Source organism: Pelophylax lessonae (assembly GCF_965119305.1).
Source record: "Pelophylax lessonae genome assembly, chromosome: 4".
Lineage (NCBI taxonomy): Eukaryota > Metazoa > Chordata > Amphibia > Anura > Ranidae > Pelophylax > Pelophylax lessonae.
Genome location: NC_138771.1, coordinates 178727585 through 178749588, shown reverse-complemented (window position 1 = coordinate 178749588; position 22004 = coordinate 178727585).

Below are 22004 nucleotides of genomic sequence, written 5' to 3'. Positions count from 1 at the left end.
TTTGTAAGGCTGATCCCTGGTGTCAGGGATGTTGGGGATTGCTGATCTACCTATAGTTATACTGACCCAAAATCATGCACATAAATACAAGTTCATGTATACCCAAAGAGTAATTCCACTTTCATGGGAAAAATAGCAAATTTAAAAAAAATTATAATATTTTACATACTTTATACTGGTGCACAAACCATATGGCAATTGAATGTTATCAAAAATTACCTTTCCTTTTCAATCTACAGTGCTTTAATTTTCTGTTTAATTCAATGTACAACATTGGTGTAAAACACCCCCAAAAATCTAATTTCCTGCTTGTGTGATTGGCTCACTGATTTTTCTAGAAGTCTGCACTAAGATACAAGTCAGATTTTAAGCATCTACTGCAGCAAAAAGTTTCATTTTTGGTGGGATGTTCCCCAAAGAATTAATCACTTCTGAAAGTTTGCTGACACAGCATGTTTCCTCATTGGAACTCAAGTGCATCAGCTGATAAGTAAAAAAAAAAAAAAAAAGTCACTCCCATTCAGAATGAGTATGCGATCAGTCTGGTGAAACAAATGGCTATTTTTTCACAGCAACAACATGCAGGGATATGCAGCAGTTTTTGTTAAAACCCTTACAATGTATATTGATCACCCAGAGAGGGTTGTTTTTTTCTCAACCAAAGTAGATTGACTTTTTTAATGTCACCGCCCACCCTTCTTACTCTGCTCCCCATTTCTGTGATCTTCACTGCAATGCCCTGCCTTGCATCACACAGTTTTTTAGGAGAAATGTTCCCTGCTGGCCAACAGTACTAATTTCTTTAAAAAGACCTCCTCTTTCAAAAAACTACCTGCATTTTGAAACACATTTAACTACTCACCTGTACAGGCCTCTTTAGTGTTGCGGTGTTGCTAAGTGCTGGCTATATCGCTTTTGCCATCGGGGAACATTCCTTAACGAAGATTGCATTGAGCTTTGTTCCTTCTAGTGCCCAGCATGGGGATTATTACATCATGTAGTCTGGAAAGCCACAATTTCAATGGATCTAAAGCTGCCGCAAACTACAAGTTCCAGCTGGCTGGAGAGAGAAAGAATTCTGATAAATAGAACTGTCCAGGGTGGGGCTCACTCTTTTGGAATACGGGATTTATAGCTGCAAGAGTGAGTGGGCACCACGGCCTGGACGGCGTGGAGACCTTTTTTTGTGAGTGAGCTTTATCCCTGAAGGCAGACCCTCAGTCCCCAGCCTCTCATCTGCAATGTGGCTATTTGGGGCCATGTTCACCTACACCCACGCAGATGCCGCTGAATCCATGGGTCGTCAGATTGCCGGGCATCCTTCATCTGACTGCAGATCCTTAAAGAGCCTGTTCTGGGACATCCTATCTCACCAAGCTTTGGTATCTCCAGGACTGGTGAGTAGGCAGAAGCCCACCCTTAATATTACATAAACAGACACTGTTTACAGACACCTTTACTCCACCCTTTTCTACATCAAAGGCCTTTTGTTGGGAAACACCTTGCTTATTCTATTTACCTTTGCTGGTCGCTATTGCACAGCAACAACTTTGGGCCCCTTCATAGCTGAAGATTTCGGACACCCTTATTTCAAAGACTCCTCCACACTAAGGTATCAACCTGCTGCACTTGTTTATCTTAAAGGGGAACTCTCATTCAGGTTTTGCATATTGTGTTTTGTTGTTTCTTTCCGCCTGTGGCTTCAGGACTTAGAAGGGAGCTCAGCTGACTGACAAAAAAGTATTTTCTCCCCCCCCTCTTGTACCTGGAGTCATAGGTTCCTATAAGATTTATTGGCTTTTACCACCAAGTTAACTGTTATTGCCATTTCATTGCATATCTTTGTAATTCTGTTCATGCTAAAGTTGCAGTTTGGGGAATGACCACAATTTAAATCTTCTTTCTCTTGTTAGAATATCCAGTAAAATATCCATTTGCAATATTTGCTACTTCTTTGGCATCTTTTGCATTTGTATTCTCTCTTTGAATTATGTCAGAGGTGTCTGGAGGCTTTCAAGGTCAGGGCAACCTCTGGGGACAGTCATCTTCCCGTGGCCCCAACGAGGATGGTGCTACATTGCCTTTAGCCCATCCCCCAGGTCAGACCAAAGAAAAATTGTTGGCCCTCGCTTATTGCTCTCTCTTTAATTCATTAATCACAATGACTGGAGCATAGATGCAAAGTAAATGTAAATGTATAAAGCAGAAAAATGCAAAATTCCCCTTTCTTTTTGAATGCTGATTTTTACATGTGTGTGTGTGTGGAAAAAAAAAAAAATACTAATAATTCCCCAGAAGCGAAGAGATTAAAAGCCCCTTTAGATGACCCAATTTTTGCAGATAATCCTAAATCAAAATGGAATTGTGTGCCTATTTGCCCAGAAGCTGTGGAGGAATGCGGCGCCGCACCGGAAGTCACGAGAGGGGCTGGTGCAGGCGCATTCTGGGACAAGAAGACGCGGAAGAAGACACAGAAGAGGACCGCGCCGGCTTCAGCTGCCCACAAGAGAGATGGAAACGCTGTGGAAGAAATTTTATAAGTAAGTATTTCTTCTAAAAGGTAAGTACGAACCGGGACAGATCAGAGGCTAGCCATTGTGGAATGTGCTAGCCCTGACTGTCCCGGGGGTATGTTCAGTGAAAAATGACTTCTGTGCCCGGAACTCCGCTTTAATGTGTGTTGTTGTTTGTAAAGGCCCTTAACACAAAAGGGGCAAGCATACTTTTTATACTTGGTAAACTTGGCAGTGTTTGACATTAAGTTCATACAAACATTGGAGAACATTTGTTTAATCAAGTGGATTATTGTCAGGTGATAGAATTTTGTATGTTTGCAAGCTCCTGGATGACTCTGGCCAACAAGTTGATCAACAGGATGACTTTTCCCAGGTGATCACTTACGTTTCCTCTGAAGTAGGTTGGCAGCTACAACATTCCTTTTTTGCCTCCTTTATCGGCACTTGAACGTTTGTAGAATGATCTTTTTATTAGATTGATCTTTTCTTCGATTTGAATATTTGAGTCGAGAGTGCATGGCCAGCTGCTATTTTTTGTCTGTATGCAGCTTTAGTTAGTATTATAGTGACGTCAACTTCTCTTGAACTGGAAAATGATTAAAATGAGCTGGCACTGGGCCTCCAATTAATGCAGTACTCTTCCTTGAATTATCGATTTAAATCTCAAGGACAGATCTAAATGAATGAAACAAGAAAGTTCAAACATTTTCATTATCTATAATTATTAATTATTTGCACTACAATGTACATATCTTTACCTCAGCATATTACTATCTATAACATAATTGATTATTGGCTTTTGTTGGAACTCAGTGAATTAGTTAAACAATATCCAGAACTTTATTTAATGGAAGCTACTGGCTAGTGTAACCTCTAAAATAAAGCTATCAAGTCGCTGATAACTCATAGTTGGTCTTCAAAAGCAAACCATTTCATTTCAGCTGTACATTAGCCATATTATCTGAATATATTAGCTAAATCCTTCCTCAAATAGCTTTAAAAAGAAATCAATATTTCCTTCTTGAACTGTGGATCTCAACTATTGTGTGTCATTAATATTCTTGCTCACGTTTCATGCAGCCATTACTAGGAAGAGCTGCTTATATACTCCTTTAAAGGAAACTTGTCAGAAATGCTGATATGCATCTCAACTGGGACTCACTTTTAGCATTGCCAGCAGCAGATGCCTGAAAGTGTTGATAATTCCTTAATCAAATCATGAGCTAGCAATGGTAAATCTCATTGGTTGCGACTCTGGAATTTTGGTTTTGCTAAATCACAGGGAACCTAACAGATTCTTTTTCAGCCCATTGCTTTAATTATACAGGAAACATAGAAAAAGGGCAGGGCACAGGGTAGCCAAAAGGGTTGGTTTACTAAATGCAAACTGGTTGTTCACTTGCAAGAGACATTGCACTTTACACAGGAATTAGCCCCATAACTTACGGAATGATGTGTATATCTGCTGACTACCATCATCCAATCATGTACAAGCAAAAATACTGTTCTTTTTTTCTTTGTTTTTCTTGCATGTGATTGCGTAATCTTTGAAAAGTGAAATTTCACTAGAGGTTAACTGTGGTCCTGTGTTGTTTGTCAGGGCTCTTGACTGTGATTTGACATAACCAATCAGTAGGTTCAGGCCATGAATCATTGCCCGGGATCTGCTGACAAACTCCCGATATGTCAAATCACAGGGCAGTAGGGAACCGCTTCTGATGTACAGGTACATTATTGTGTCTGTACGGGCCGCCCTGCCGCAATACCAAAAGTGGATAACTATCAGATACCTAGATCAATTCCTATTTAACACATGCATTTATTTATTTCCTTTAATGAATTGACTTTAATGCTGTTTAATGCACTATTTACTGAGGGTTTACAGAGCAATAGTAAATTGGCATTTTCAGTATCGCATGCGATATTTGGGAAAAAAATGTGTCATATGACCCAAATACCACATGTGATATGCTTTAGTGAATGGAGCCCAACGTATCCACATGTTTGTTAATTTTGGATACAGGAAACATATTTCTCCATAGTTCCATGCTTGTTCTCCTCATGGAGACCCCTCTACATTGCGTTTCATATAAACATATGTCTGTTTTATGAGTTTTATTCTCAGATTTACTGTATATAGAACAATGTTTGACTTGGAAACAGACATCGAGTTGGTTTGAGGGGATACTTCTCACACAAATGCCGTTGGATACAAAAAGAACAATAAACTATTGTTGTATTTCAGTTGACAGTTGTATTTTTTTTGTCTCTGTAACTACAGTAAACAAGTCTGTAACCTTGTCAAACAATAGCTTGACTTTTTGGAATACAGTATATGACCTATACCATGTACGATACAACATTGCCATCTAGAGGTTGAATTGGAGAATGTTTCTCCTATTAAAACACAGTATTGCGAAAAGGGGATACACCCATGTGGGAATGGTAAAACCTTTCAAATAAAAAACCAACAACAGAGACTAAAAGGGCAACTCTATAATGACTTAACACCAAGGAAGGTCTATACAGCCAGAAGAAACTACGCCTGAAAACTCTTTTTGGTGATCTCCAGCAACTGCTTATAGATTAAGCCTGGATTCCTTGTTGCCTATGGAGATCGTGAACCCACTGTAACCTGAGTTAAGTAACTTTTAAGCATATTTCTACGGTTTACAGACCATAGTTTCTGCTTATTTTCTAGGAAGTAGGTAGCATTTTGTTTATTGTATGTATTTCTACCAGTCTTGTATTGTTTTCCTATAATTGTTGTAGTTTGTATGTACAGCATTTTTGTGTAGTAAAAGCACATTAATACACTGCAGAAGTCTTAGCTTCCTTTCTTTGTTGCAACGTGACCTTCTCTCTCCATGACTCCTAGCTAGGTCCCTAGGTACTCTGTGTGATAAGGTAAGGCACAGTATGTGGGCAACCAGCCACTAGTGGAGGATCCAAGTATAACACCCCTTCACTACCAGAGCCTCAGTCACTCCTGCCATGACACCAGTTTCCTGACTAGTTGGTTGCTTTAGCAAGTGACACAAAAACAGTAGTCATTAGCAATGGCAATATAGCCTCCTTAGGACAGCTCCTTGGCTTATTAGACTCCTGTGCGGTATGTTCTCTAACCTCTCCAGTCCCCTGTTGTGAGCCCTGTTCTTTAAAAACATCTTAATGCACCCTTATAGGGACTTCAGACCAGGCATATTAGATAAATAACAGAGATCTTTTACTGAAGTAGTTAAAGGTAACAAAGGAACAGTTCTTAAAGACATCTTACACACACTTTCCTGTACAAAGTTCGCTAAGTGCCCGAGAGTAGTTCCCCATGAGGTAGCCAATGCCATACCTGAATTAGGTAGGAAGTCCAAAAAATAGTTCCTTTCAATGCAAGAGTTCAAAAGAGCCAGTAATCCACAAACAAGTTAGTGTAGCACAAGTCCATATGAACCCATAAATTCCATACCCCACTGGGAACCCCAACTGGGCTCCTGCCAAGGGTTGGTACACCCCAAAAACATTACTGACACATCTTGGCAATCTTTTCCCTAGCCAAACTTCTAAGGGCACTAATGAGCCCCCATTTATATGGTATGACCTGTGGTAGCCTTCCTGAAAAGAGCAGAAAAACCTGACAAGTAGTGTTAACCATTTTTTTTTTCAGGAACCACCAGCCCAACAGTCAACCAAAGGCACTAGGAATCTACATTGTAGCAAATGACTTACACATATAAACAAAGTTGAAAGGATCAAACCTAGGGCATATATGTAGCACTGTTACAAAATAGTGAATGATGTATCCAAGTGTCCAAAGGTAAAGCCTCAATCCCGTGAGAGTTGATAAGGAAACACCAGGTGTGTCAAATCCCTTCACCAGTAAAATTGGCCTCTCACCTTAACATCAGACCCAAACGGGCCAGCATAAGCATATAAGGGGATAAAAGACTCCACAGATGACTCTCCAGCCTTCACCTCCGGAAGTCGCCGGGACATAAAATAAAGATACAAGGCAGAAATCTAGTGCTCTCTGTTTGTATAGGAATGAGCTTTATTCAGGAAAAAATGGGTAACTCACATTTGCTGGGCACTCAGCCGTGCCTGCTTGTATGGCATTCAGTGTGAGAGTTCCACCCGAGCGATGATCGGCGTCAGGCACGCAGGCTCCGCCTCCCTATACGCGTTACGCCGGAGCGTCGGCTCCGTTGGCTTCTTCGGTAGGGGTCTAGGGAGTGAGCGATAGGGAGTGAGCGATACTCTGCTGCCACAGGCTGTCCACCCGGCCTCCACACGCTTCCTCTTCAGCTATACTGTGTCAGCATCCACAGTGTAGCTATCGGCATCCGCTCCGCTGAGGACGAGCTCCGCGCTCGGATTAGGCCTCATGTACCAGGCCTCAGCCACCGAAAGTTCTGTGAGCACACAACAGGCTGATCCGCACTTACTGGGTCCCGGAAGCAATAGAGCGTTCACACTGTTGAGCAGATAGGTTTATAGTCTCTCCCATGGTCCTTCACTTCCCCATTGCTCCCTGGGAGTACAGTTCTTTCAGCAATCCAGATAACAGTCTACTCCCACTACAGAAATATATCTCCCATAATCCAATTCTTCCACTTCCTGTGAAAAGCCGATCTCCTTCTGAAAGCAGTCTTAAAGGGCATACAGGCAATTCCAACAATAACGATAAACGTGTAAGTGCATATATATATTGTAGTAGTCCGATCCCAGCTACATATACACCTTTAACACAGAGAACCTTTTGGAAACACCTGCTTCCAAAAACTCCTTATAGAATATAGAACATAATCCCCTTCAACTGCTTACAGTACTGGCACATGCCTTTTGTGGGTTTTGCAGGTTTCCTTTGACAGTCTATGCCAGCTGTATCTGTTCTTTGCATGAGATAATTGTCTTAAGTGATCTGGTTGGCCAAAATTGATAAATGAGTCCTGGCTTATAACAGCTGTGCTGAAAATTACTGCTGGAATACAGTTTTACATGCACATTTATTAGCAGCCGTTATCATTTCCCCCCCAAATGCTTCCATATCAATCTTTTATATTTGATTTAAGGCTTTTGTGCTGTCACTAGCTTTTCCAGTATTACCTTTATATATAGTCAGTTTTATATACCATCAAGATCTGTTAGGAAAGACTCCATTAGTGAATGGCATTCACATTTTTGTGTGTATGAGGTCAATATTTATTCATTTATTAGGGTTTGGAACAATTATGTGGAATTTTTTCTACATTCTGAAAATGTTTTCTTACCCTTTACAGACATCCAGTATTTATGCCATTTTATAGCACATCATAAACTGTATTAGGCTTATCTGTACTGGAAATTTCTTACCTGCCTAATCAACCATATATCCAACTTTGTTATATTGATGTTTTCTGTTGCATATTTTCTGCCTTAATCTGTCTAGTTTCTATATAAAGCCATAAAAACGAGTTTTTATCAACACATGCCTAATCTAGGCTGTATGCTTCTGTATGTTTTAAACTGAAACCATAGTAAAGGGAATTCCCATCGTCTACCCAAGAAAGAAAGTTTCTTTAATAAACTGCATGTCATCATTAAATTTAAATTGTACATAAATGCAGTTTTAAAAACAAAGTACTGTTAATGCTATTGATGTTATAATGTAAATGTGGCGTACAAAAACAATAACATAAAGTTTATTTGCTGTAACTTCAAAGTGAGTTTTGTCTAAGCAAAGGGAGTGCTCTGTCCTCTTTATCAAATCATCCACCAAGAAATATAGGGCCATGTTTACCATAAGGCTAATATGAGTCCGTGCATGAAGGACAGTCACAGGGCAAAAAAGGGCAGCCACACAATTAGTACATACTTTTTTGTATTTGTGCCACGTGTGCCAATCTCTACAGCCTTCAGCTTACATCCAGCAGGAATGGAGGGAGAGAGAGAAAGAGGGGGGGAGAGAGAGAGAGAGAGAGAGAGGGGGGGGAGAGAGAGAGGGAGAGAGAGAGAGAGAGAGAGAGAGAGAGAGAGAGAGGGGGAGAAAGAGAGGGAGGGGGAGAGAGAGAGGGAGGGGGAGAGAGAGGGAGGGAGAGAGAGAGAGAGGGAGGGAGAGAGAGAGAGAGAGAGAGAGAGGGAGGGAGAGAGAGAGAGAGAGAGAGAGAGAGAGAGGGAGGGAGAGAGAGAGAGAGAGAGAGGGAGGGAGAGAGAGAAAGAGGGGGGGAGAGAGAGAGAGAGAGGGGGGGGGAGAGAGAGAGGGAGAGAGAGAGAGAGAGAGAGAGAGAGAGAGAGAGGGGGAGAAAGAGAGGGAGGGGGAGAGAGAGAGGGAGGGGGAGAGAGAGGGAGGGAGAGAGAGAGAGAGAGAGGGAGGGAGGGAGAGAGAGAGAGAGAGAGAGAGAGAGGGAGGGAGGGAGAGAGAGAGAGAGGGAGGGAGGGAGAGAGAGAGAGAGAGAGGGAGGGAGAGAGAGAGAGAGAGAGAGGGAGGGAGAGAGAGAGAGAGAGAGAGAAAGAGAGGAGGAGAGAGAGAGAACATTGGCTGCTAAGAGGAGTGATTAGATTCTCCGGAGCTGAAGTAACATGCAGCTCTCTCTTTCTAGGTTTGTGTACTGAACAGTCCAATATGAGTTATGCACATAAAGGGGTTGATTTACTAAAGGCAAGTAGATTGTTCACTTTGCAAGGGAATTTTTCATGGAGCTTAGTGAATGAGGTGATCCTCTGCAGACCACCAAATGTCGGGCAACATCAGCCTGCTCAATAAAAACTGGCTGACATTCGGCCCGTGTGTATGGTGTACGGCAGCCGGTCCAACAGAAGCCGGCTCTCTGGCCGGCTTCTGTCAGACATGCAAGCTGGAAAATCAGCAGCCGACTAGTGGTGCACCAGACTTTAAACCGGCCATACATGGATTGAGATTCGTCGGGTTCAGCAGGGACTGGTCGAATTTTGATCTATGTATGGGCAGTGTGGTTGTATAGAAGTTGATCTACTGATTGACTTTTGTATAACTGTCCAGCTGGATTTTATAGCTATAGCCTGCAAGACTGATGAGTGTATTTTAATGGTGGGGAAGTCTCCCCGCTGTCAGAATACAAAGACAGTGGGGAGGATTCCCTCATCCACCTTGACTCAGGACAGATTGTTTCGTTCCACCCTCGGCTTGAACCAAAAAAAAAAATACTGTATCATCCATGAGCTGCCTTACAAAAGGGTTATCATTAAAATGTTGTTTAGGTCATACAGACGGTTTTGAATTAATATATTGCATTTCAGGTTTTTTTCAAACATGATATCATTTTTATGAACGCTAGATGATTTTATTAAACCTAACAAATGAAGAGCATGTTATTATGGTTGCATACATGCCAAAGAAAATCATCTACCATTGTATACATCTGCAGATGTCACTTTGTGTGCTCGCTGAGGCATGCTACAGTTTTTCCCTTGGGGGCAGCTCACTGTTCCAGTTACTTAAAAATAAAAATATTCTCATTTACTCCAGCTGAGATCTCAAAGGGCCTTTCTCAATTTGGATCTAGACTCTTTTTGATGCACATCTTCTAACATACTGTACGTGTAATTATTTCTATTTAAAACACAGTGCAGCTATAATAGAAGGATTATGCAATCTGTGCCTCCCCTGCATGGTCTATATATTGTATTCAGGAGCCAGTGTTGTTTACTCTACATTGCGCAGAAACATTCCATTATTCAGGACAAAACATTCCTAGTTATCTTTGCTGGTACTACAACCATCAACTGCTTGATTTACTTAGCCTTGCCGAGAAACACGAGACATCGAACAGTGCACATATTATTTGGATATAAATAATAGATAATGAGCATATTCATGCTTTCAACATTGTTCAGCATCATTAGGGCCATTTAACAGCAACATCAGACTTCTTAGTAGAGTGTTCATTCTTTGCCGTTTATGAAATATGAATGAAGTTATGGGACGCAATGCTCTGTGAATAATATTAGTACATTATGCTTTCAGACACTGCATTATTTAATCTACCTCTTGTCTGGTGAACCACATAGCACTGAACTTGATGTAATCTTATTACACAAGTGTCAGATGTAAGAGGGATTGTCGTTACAATTCACCTATCAGTCACTCTGATGCAGCAGTCAAAAAAGCAAAGTGATATAAATATGTGAAATAGGAAATATTTATTGTTTGGGGGTGTAAGAGATTAATTATCGAATTGGCAAGCATTAATCTTGGTACTAGTTATAGGGGTGGATTTACTAAAGGCAAAAAGACTGTGCACTTTGCAAGTGCAGTTGCACTCATTTTCCCCAGAGCTTAGTAAAAGCGGTAAAGCTTCACTTAGAAAGAATGCCCAATCAAGTGCAAGGAAAATCGAAAACAAAAACATTTTTGCTTGCACATGATTGGATGATGGAAATCAGCTGAGCTTATCAACATTTAATAATCTCTCGAGAAAGCGCCTTTAGTAAATCCATCCCGCAGTATTCTGTCGCCTACGTTTTGGTCAACCGAGGCAAAAGGAAAATGGAATTGTTATCCATGTATTTAAACATTTTGGGAAATGGGAAATGTTCATCTTAACATGGAGTGACCAAATTAGTTTAACAACTTCTGGATCGGAAAGAATTTGCCCCTTTATTGACCAGGCCATTTTTTGCGATTCGGCACTGCATTATTTTAACAGACAATTGCACAGTTGTGCGATGCTGTACGCAAATAAAAATGCTGTAATTTTTTTCCCACAAATAGAGTTTTCTTTTGTTGCTATTTGATCACCTGTGCGATTTTTATTTTTTGCGCTATAAACAAAAAAAGAGCGACAATTGTGAAAAAAAAAAACAATATTTTTCACATCCTTTTATATAACATTCCCAACAAAAAAAATGTAAAAATCAAATGTTTTTAATTTTTTAGGCCAATTTGTTTTCTGCTACATATTTTTGGAGAAAAAAAAAATCGCAATAAGTGTATTTTGATTAGTTTATCGCATCTACTAACTACGGGAAGGATTTATGTCATTTTTATTGTTTTTTTTTTTTTTACTAGTAATGGCGGCGATCTGCGATTTTTAGCAAGACTGCGACATTGCCGCAGACAGATCGGACCCCTAACTGACATTTTTGACACTTTGGGGGTACCAGTGACATTACTACAGTAATCAGTGCTAAAAATATGCACTGTTACTGTAATAATGACACTGGCAGGGAAGGGGTTAATACTGTAGGTGATCAAGGGGTTAAATGTAAGCCTAGGGGAGTGTTTCTAACTGTGGGGGGGATGGGCTCTTGAAATGATCATAGAGACCTGTGATCCTATATAGAAGGATCACAGGCGCACTGTGATCATTCCAGAGAGAAGAACGGTCAGCTGTGTTTACAATAGCTGCCCATCCTTCTCTCTCAGAAGGCGTGCGACCGATGTAGGGCTACGTCGGTTCGCACAGCAGGGGCTGCCTGCCACAGTATAATTTAACCACGTCAGCCCTGGAAGGTTTACCCCCCCCCCCATGAACAGGCCATTTTTTGCAATATGACACTGCGTTACTTTAACCACTTGCCGACCGCCGCAAGCAGATTTACTGCGGCGGTCAGCCCCTCACAGGCAAAGTGACGTTAATTAACGTCACTAGCCTGGGAGGGTCTGGGGAGCGAGCGCGCGCCCCCGGAGGCGCGCTCCCGCGCGGTCACGGACCCCCCCGCGCGTGTGACCGGCGGACCCGATGTCCGCCGGTCACTCGGCGATCGTCGGGGGAGAGGGAGAAAGTCAGGCGGCTTGTGTAAACAAGCCACTTGTCATTCTCCCCGGTGTAAAAACACTGATCACACGGTTCTACTATGTAGAACCGTTGATCAGTGTCCTTACACCTCAAGTCACAGCCAATCACAGTAAGAATCACGCCCCTAGGGACACACACAGCCCCTCCCTCTCAAATAAAGTTAACCCCTTCGCTACCAGTGTATTTTTACAGTAACAGTGCATATGTATAGCACTGATTACTGTAGAAATGTCACTGGTACCCCCAAAAGTGTCAAAAATGTCAGTCAAGGGTCCGATCTGTCCGCCCCAATGTCACAGTACCGCAAAAAAAAATCGCAGATCGCCGCCATTAAGCGTAAAAAAAAACAACAAAAATGACAAAAATGTTTCCCTTTGTTAGTAAACGCGATAACTTTTGCGCAAACCAATAAAAATACGCTTTTTGCGATTTTTTTTACCAAACATATGTAGCATAAAACAAATTGGCCGAAAATGTTAAAAAATTTTGATTTTTACATTTTTTTTGGGGGGAATTTCATATAAAAAAATGTGAAAAATATTGTTATTTTTGCAAAATTTATGCTCTTTTTTTGTTTATAGCGCAAAAAGTAAAAAGCGCACAGGTGATCAAATACCACCAAAAGAAAGCTCTGTTTGTAGGAAAAAAAGGACGTCAAATTTGTTTAGGTACAGCGTCGCACGACCGCGCAATTGTCCGTTAAAGTCACTCAGTGCCGAATCGCAAAATACCCCCTGGTCGTTTAGCAGCCAAATCCTCCGGGGCTTAAGTGGTTAACTGGCAATTGTGCAGTCGTGCAACACTGTATGCAAATAAAATGTATATCCTTTTTTCCCACAAATAGACCTTTCTTTGGTGGTATTTGATCATCTCTGCGGTTATTTTTTACACTATAAACAAAAAAAGAATGACAGTTTTGAAAAAAAAATATATATATATATATATATATATATATATATATATATATATATATACAGTGGGTACGGAAAGTATTCAGACCCCCTTAAATTTTTCACTCTTTGTTATATTGCAGCCATTTGCTAAAATCATTTATGTTCATTCTTCTTCCTCATGAATGTACACATAGCACCCCATACTGACAGAAAAACACAGAATTGTTGACATTGTTGCAGATTTATTAGAAAAGAAAAACTGAAATATCACATGGTCCTAAGTATTCAGACCCTTTGCTGTGACACTCATATATTTAACTCAGGTGCTTTCCATTTCTTCTGATCATCCTTGAGATGGTTCTACACCTTCATTTGAGTCCAGCTGTGTTTGATTATACTGATTAGATTTGATTAGGAAAGCCACACACCTGTCTATATAAGACCTTCCAGATCACAATGCATGTCAGAGCAAATGAGAATCATGAGGTCAAAGGAACTGCCTGAAGAGCTCAGAGACAGAATTGTGGCAAGGCACAGATCTGGCCAAGGTTACAAAAAGATTTCTGCTGCACTTAAGGTTCCTAAGAGCACAGTGGCCTCCATAATCCTCAAATGGAAGACGTTTGGGACGACCAGAACCCTTCCTAGAGCTGGCTGTCCAGCCAAACTGAGCTATCGGGGGAGAAGAACCTTGGTGAGAGAGGTAAAGAAGAACCCAAAGATCACTGTGGCTGAGCTCCAGAGATGCAGTCAGGAGATGGGAGAAAGTTGTAGAAAGTCAACCATCACTGCAGCCCTCCACCAGTCGGGGCTTTATGGCAGAGTGGCCCGACGGAAGCCTCTCCTCAGTGTAAGACACATGAAAGCCCGCATGGAGTTTGCTAAAAAACACCTGAAGGACTCCAAGATGGTGAGAAATAAGATTCTCTGGTCTGATGAGACCAAAATAGAACTTTTTGGCCTTAATTCTAAGCGGTATGTGTGGAGAAAACCAGGCACTGCTCATCACCTGTCCATTACAGTCCCAACAGTGAAGCATGGTGGTGGCAGCATCATGCTGTGGGGGTGTTTTTCAGCTGCAGGGACAGGACGACTGGTTGCAATCGAGGTAAAGATGAATGCGGCCAAGTACAGGGATATCCTGGACAAAAACCTTCTCCAGAGTGCTCTGGACCTCAGACTGGGCCGAAGGTTTACCTTCCAACAAGACAATGACCCTAAGCACACAGCTAAAATAACGAAGGAGTGGCTTCACAACAACTCCGTGACTGTTCTTGAATGGCCCAGCCAGAGCCCTGACTTAAACCCAATTGAGCATCTCTGGAGAGACCTAAAAATGGCTGTCCACCAACGTTTACCATCCAACCTGACAGAACTGGAGAGGATCTGTAAGGAGGAATGGCAGAGGATCCCCAAATCCAGGTGTGAAAGACTTGTTGCATCTTTCCCAAAAAGACTCCTGGCTGTATTAGATCAAAAGGGGGCTTCTACTAAATACTGAGCAAAGGGTCTGAATACTTAGGACCATGTGATATTTCAGTTTTTCTTTTTTAATAAATCTGCAACAATGTCAACAATTCTGTGTTTTTCTGTCAGTATGGGGTGCTATGTGTACATTCATGAGGAAGAAGAATGAACTTAAATGATTTTAGCAAATGGCTGCAATATAACAAAGAGTGAAAACTTTAAGGGGGTCTGAATACTTTCCGTACCCACTGTATATATATTACTTTCTGCTATAAAACATATCCAATAACAAAATCTAAAAAATCTAAATTTCTTCAGAAATTTAGACCAATATGTATTCTGCTACATATTTTTGGTAAAGAAAATCCCAATAAGCGTATATTGATTGGTTTGTGCAAAATTTATCGTGTCTACAAACTATGGGATATTTCTACTAAATTGTTTTTTTCTTCTTTTTATTACCAGTAATGGCAGTGATCAGCGACTCATAGTTGGACTGCAACATTGTGGCAGACAGTTTGGACACTAAAGCCCCGTACACACGTACCGATCGTCGGCCGAACGATCGGCCGTCTTTTGTCCGAGGGCTGTCGTGTCTGTTGAAAAGTGCAAAAGACTGCACACGAATTTTGTCGGCCAACAACAGCCGACTGCAGAAGTGATGTCATGTGATGGTTAACTTTCCTTGTCTTTTTTATTTTCTGAGCATGCCCAGTCTTGCAAATCTGCTGTCTGTCGGCCGCATTCTGTACTGACTGGCGAACAATTGGCCGTTCTGGTGTCGGCATACAAAAATTTTAATGCTTGCACGACAGATTCTGTTCGGCCGAAAGTGCGCTGTCGGCTGTCGGAAGCATCATACTATCGTTCGGCGGCCGAACAGTTTCGGCCGACAATCGGTACGTGTGTACGGGCCTTTACTGACACTTTTGATATTTTTTTTTGGGGACCAGTGACACCAATACAGTGATCAGTGCTAAAAAATATGCACTGTCACTATACTAATGACACTGGCAGGGAAAAAGGTTAACATCAGGGGCGATCAAAGGGTTAAATGTGTTCCTAGGGAGTGCTTGCTAACTGTGTTAACTGGAGGAAGACAGAGAGATCCGCATTCCTGCTTAGCAGAAACACAAGATCTCCACCTTCCCCTCTGACGGAACAGTGATCTGCCTCGGGTCCGCCGGGACCACTGATTGGCTCCTGCTGTGTCCAATCCCAGTGGGAGCGGGCTGCTGGCAAGTGGTTAAATTATAAAAGTTGCTTATTTTGTTTTCTGTGTTGCAAAATTATTCCAGGAACTATTCTTGGTAGATAACATTCATAGTCTTGACATATTGGTTATTGATTATTGACTGAATTAAAAAAGTAGGACATTGATGATCTCACTCCTGTGTTCTGCTTTTGCTTCCTATCCTGAATTACATGAAGAATGGCCAAGGAGAAGAGTCAGCCATTAAAGCGGATGAAGTCGTTTCTGGCAGTGAGGCCTTATCAGGTAGGCCGTAGAGATTGCTTCATATCTGTCATTTCCTGTCTGCTGTTTGTTTCAGGTTGGATGGGTTCTTTCACTGACAACTATAAAAAGAAGTATATCTTTATTTGATTGCAAGCTAAGTGATTGTGACAGAGGACATATAGCAGACTTCAAGAAGGCAATTACATCACGCCAAAGGCGTTCTTCATGATCTCTCAACTGTAGAGTGATTAGCAGATCAAGAGGACTCCTCCTTTCCAGTTAACTAAAACCAATACCAGTATGTTGAGGAAGAGAAGGTTGTTTTTTTGGCATACAATGGAGGCTGGACATTCTGGCACAATTAAAAAATATTTTTTATTCAACTGGTGCATGAGTGTGTATGCTTATATCACCTGAGCATGCATGTTCATGCACAAGCCCAAGGCTGGCCATAGGCTGTACAATCTAAATGTACAATCTCCTTCAAATCACCCATCAAGTATGTAGTACAAGGACCTGCCCCATTGGATACAATTTGGATCAGTTGGTTAGGCTTGTCCTAACATTGCAGAGTTTTGGTAACTCTAAAAAAATTTTTTTTTAGAGGGCACCCTTGACAGTGTCCTCAGTAATGCAGGTAACACACACAGCAAGTGGTATCCATATAAGTATACAGCCATGAGCCGAACCTTAGTTACATAGTTACATAGTTAGTGAGGTTGAAAAAAGACATCAGTCCATCCAGTTCAACCTATGATGTGTGTGTGTGTTTGCTTTTAGCCGTACATTGTATACCCCTGTATGTTGTGGTCTTTAAGGTGTCCATCTAACAGTTTTTTGAAACTATCAATGCTCCCTGCTGATACGACTGCCTGTGGAAGAGAATTCCACATCCTTACCGCTCTTACAGTGAAGAACCCCTTACGCACTTTAAGGTTAAACCGTTTTTCCTCTAGTTTTAGTGAGTGGCCACGTGTCTTATTGTATCTCCTTTCTCTGAATAGTTTGTTCCTTATGCTCGGGTCGCCAGTACAGTATTTGTACATTGATATCATATCCCCCCTCAATCGTCTCTTCTCCAGAGAGAATAAGTTCAGGGCTTGTAGTCTTTCTTCATAGCTGATGTCCTCCATCCCCCTAATTATTTTTGTTGCCCTTCTCTGGACTTTCTCCAGTTCCAGCACATCCTTCCTGAGGACCGGTGCCCAGAACTGGACAGCATACTCCAGATGTGGCCGGACCAGAGTCTTGTAGAGCGGGAGAATAATCTCTTTATTTCTGGAGTGAATCCCCTTTTTTATACATCCCAGTATTCTGTTGGCTTTGCTTGCGGCGGCCTGGCATTGCATGCCACTGCCAAGCCTGTTGTCTACCAGTACCCCTAAGTCCTTTTCCATCCTAGACTCACCCAGAGGTTCCCCCCCTAGCGAGTAGCTTGCTTTCTGGTTTCTGGCCCCCAAGTGCATTACTTTACATTTTTCAACATTAAATCTCATCTGCCATGTAGTTGCCCACTCCGTTATTTTGTTCAGGTCCGCTTGCAAGGTTTCCACATCCTGCATAGAAGATATTATATAGTGTGGAGCAGCAAATGAGTGGGGAAATCTGCAGGACACTGATGGGAAGGACAAAGATACCCCTTAATGTTGGAGCTGGTTTTCATTGTGCTAATGATAACTAATATTGTGTGTGTGTTTTTTATATTTTGTATTGAAAATTGTGAAGCTGGTTTACACTATGTGCGATCCTTTTCTATTTTCTTATATGGTGGGAACAGAGATGTATAGTAACTAAGTAGAACTACTTCACTACTGTACTTAAGTACTGAAAGGCGGTATCTGTACTTTCCTAGAGTAGAATTTTTTTCTCCTACTTCCACTTTTACTTCACTACATTTTTTCGATGATTTCAATACTTCTACTCCGATATTTTTTTTTTTTGTGCTGCATAGTTACTCGTTACTATTATAAAAATTACCACTGCCAGAACAGTAGATGGCAGGTTTCATGAAGCTCAAAACATGTGTATTATCAGTGCATACAAAAATAAATGCTACTGTATGCATAAATGAAAGCTGCATTTGAAATAATAAAAGACAATATGATGTTCAAACTTTTTACTTCTTTCTTTACAAACTACATAACACAGTACTTGTACTTTTACTTTCAGTACTTGAGTAGCAAAATTTAAAAAAAAAACTACTTGCAATACTTAAGTACAAAAAATGTTGAATACTTTAGTACTTCTACTCAAGTCACTTTTTGATCGAGCACTTCCACTTCTACTCAAGTCACTTTTTGATTGAGCACTTGTACTTTTACTCAAGTATGGGTTTCGAGTACTTTATAAAGCTCTGGGTGGGAATGTGAGAATTAAGTCAATACAAAGAGTTTTTTCTATCTGATCGTATGCTGCTGGAACCTACCCTGTCAAAATAAGAATCACCTATGTTTTGCCTGTCTTAAAAAAGACAGGCAAAGGAGATTTCAGTTGTTGGTGGCGGTCTTTATGTGTGTTGGGTGGGAAATAGTTTTATTGTGAGGGGAAAAAAAAGGACCTTGTTTAAAATTTAAACTTCGGTAGAAAAATATAGATACATCTTGTTTTGGATTATTTTGGATTTATTTGATTACATTGTCATATTCATGTTTAGCGCCGGTTCACACTACCGCGACGCTACTTCCCGGGGCGACCTCCGAGATCGCGGTGCGAGCAGCGCGCCGTGACCTCGGAGCGGCCGCCACGGACTTCATAACATTGAAGTCTATGGCGGTCGCCTCCTGGTCGCCCCAAAGAAGCTCCGGACCCTTTTTCTAAGTCGGAGCGACTTGTGTCGCTCCTATTAGAATGGGTCCGCAGCTTCCCTATGGGAGGCGACCTGCGGCGACCTGTGAGGCGACCAGGTCGCCTCACAGGTCGCCTTAGTGTGAACGGGGGCTAAGTGCACAGAGATCTCACAATTTGTTATGTTTGATTGGCAATTATAGAGTATGAGGAAGAGGATATAATTTAAGCACTGCATTATTTGTATATACACTATATTGTCAAAAGTATTGGGACACATACCTTTTACACGCACATGAACTTTAATGGCATCCCAGTCTTAGTCCGTAGGGTTAAATATTGAGTTGGCCCATCCTTTGTAGCTATAACAGCTTCAAAACTTCTGGGAAGGCTGTCCACAAGGTTTAGGAGTGTGTCTATTTTTGACCATTCTTTCAGAAGCGCATTTGTGAGGCCAGGCACTGCTGTGGACAAGAAGGCCTGGCTTGCAGTCTCGGCTCTAATTCATAGTCTCGGCTCTAATTCATCCCAAAGGTGTTCTATCAGGTTGAGGTCAGGACTCAAGTTTCTGCAGGCCAGTCAAGTTCCTCCATCCCATACTCGATCATCCATGTCTTTATGGACCATGCTTTGTGCATTTGGTGGAGGGGGGATTATGGTCTGGGGTTGTTTTTCAGGGGTTGGGCTTGGCCCCTTAGTTCCAGTGAAGGGAAATTCTAAGGCGTCAGCATACCAAGACATTTTGGACAATTTCATGCTCCCAACTTTGTGGGAACAGTTTGGGGTTGGCCCTTCCTGTTCCAACATGACTGCGCACCAGTGCACAAAGCAAGGTCCATAAAGACATGGATAAGTGAATTTAGGGTGGAGGAATTTGACTGGCCTACACAGAGTCCTGACCTTAACCAAATAGAACATCTTTGGGATAAATTAGCGTGGAGACTGTGAGCCAGTTCTTCTTGTGCAAAATCACAAGACCTCACAAGCGGGCTTCTGGAAGAATGGTCAAACATTCTCAAAGACACACTCCTAAACCTTGTGGACAGCCTCCCCAGAAGAGTTGGAGCTGTTGTAGCTGCAAAGGGTGGGCCAACTCAATATCGAACCCTACAGGCTAAGACTGGGATGCCATTAAAGTTCATGTGCGTGTAAAGGCAGACGCCCCAATACTTTAGGTAATGTATTGTATATTTGTTTGATTGTATAGTGTATGGCCAATTCAAGAGTTGGTAGAGACCACCAATGTTTAGGTAAAGGAAAATCAACTTTGGCTTATGGGCGCTTCCCCAAAGGATAGTCAGCTGGAGGTGTCACTATGTCATGTATAATCAGTGAATATTGGCTGGATCAGAAAAAAAAGCCTCTTTTTGTCTTTATGTGGACACCTTTATGTGTGATTCTGTGTGAAACAAAAATAATAATACATTCATGTCCAAATAAATAACTAATGCTATGGTATCCTCTTTACTGAAATCCAAATAAGCTCAGAGGCAGCCATATTCCTTGCCTGCAATTTTTTAAACCAGACTGAATTTTTCAGGGTCTAATCAGAAGGGTCTAATCAGATGAATTGTTTTTCTGTAAGCAGAAAGCATAATTGTGCACAGGAGCACATTATTCATCATAAAATGTAAACACATTTGTAGAAGAGCCTTGTAATGATATCCCGTATTGGACATACGAAAAGCTGTAGCAAGCGGCCATGCTGTTCAGTCATTATAGTTCAGCCATGACAGTCTTGCTGAACAGTTACACATTGCCACAGTAATTATCCCTCCCTCCTCCTCTAATTCATGGATTGCATAGGTTCTACACTTCAAAAGAGCCGTTATCTCACTTCAGAGACATCAGAAACCAGTGCTTAGGCCTATGCAGAGCTGTAAACCGCTAATTGAGTCCTGGCAGGATGTTTTTTTTTTGTTGTCCAGGCCTATCGTAAAACATTGATCAAATCCATTAAGGATGCCCAGAACCAATGGGGATCGTAAAAGGAAATCATAGAGCTCTGCCCAATTCAAAACCTAACAAATCCACACATGATTCATAAACTCAGACAGGAACATTACACATTAAAAAGAAGTATATATTTGAATGAGAAATGTTGTACTGAATGAAATAAGGTCATACATGACCACACTAGCACATATAGAAGGGAAGATAGCTGTCAATTATTCCCTGGGTGAATATCAAAGAACCTGTCTCTTGAAGAGTGCTACTGTATAGAATAAATCTTATGAACATAACTGTCTGTGGTGACAGTGTGTGTAACAGAAGATTATTCTATAATCATAATTGGTATTGCTAAAATTACGAGTTTCCCCAAAGTGGGTGGTGGCAGTTAAAGGGTTAATTGCTTAATTAACCCAGTGACAATCGCTCTCAGCTTGCTGACACCTAGATTGTAATCCCACGACCTGGAAAATCTTTGTGCAGGGGGCAACTGAGAGTGGCATTGTCACATACAGTAAGTGACAGCGTGGTGTGAGATTGGCTGGTCCTTTGTCACGAGTTAGTGAGAAGGGCAGGGATCTGATACCCGCATTCGTCGCAGGCTTTATTTCTAAAAACAGAAAAAGAAAAAAAAAAGAAAAGAAATAGATTTCATTTTGTTACCTGCACTAAAAACAAGAAAGCAGAAAGTGTGATTGCATGAGCCATAACCTCTTTTGGTTGTGGTAAATGGAAGGATATGTCACAGCCAAGAAAAAATGAATGCGTCACATGCTAGAAATATGTCATTTTAATTATATTTTAGAATTATATATTTTCTGGCTCCTGGATAACATTTATAGTCTTTGTACCTGCTCTGGACATGGAGATTGATTAATACTGTATATTGGCCTTTTTATGTAAAAGCTAGCAGAAAAGAATCCAGAATTGTCCTATAGCATCCAATCAAAATGCATGTTTTCGTTTTCTAACTGGTCCTAGCAAAATTACAAAAAGATTCCTATTGGCTGTTACACGCAAGATATCCATTAAAAGACATTTAAAGCCAAAACACAAAGCTGTAATGTATTGCAGCTTACCAGTTCAGTGGCTTCATTTGTTTTCTTTTTTTTTCTGGTTAAAGACATTTTCTACAAATACAGAAAAGGGCCTTTTGATCCTTCTAAAACCCCAGTGCCCTTGGAAC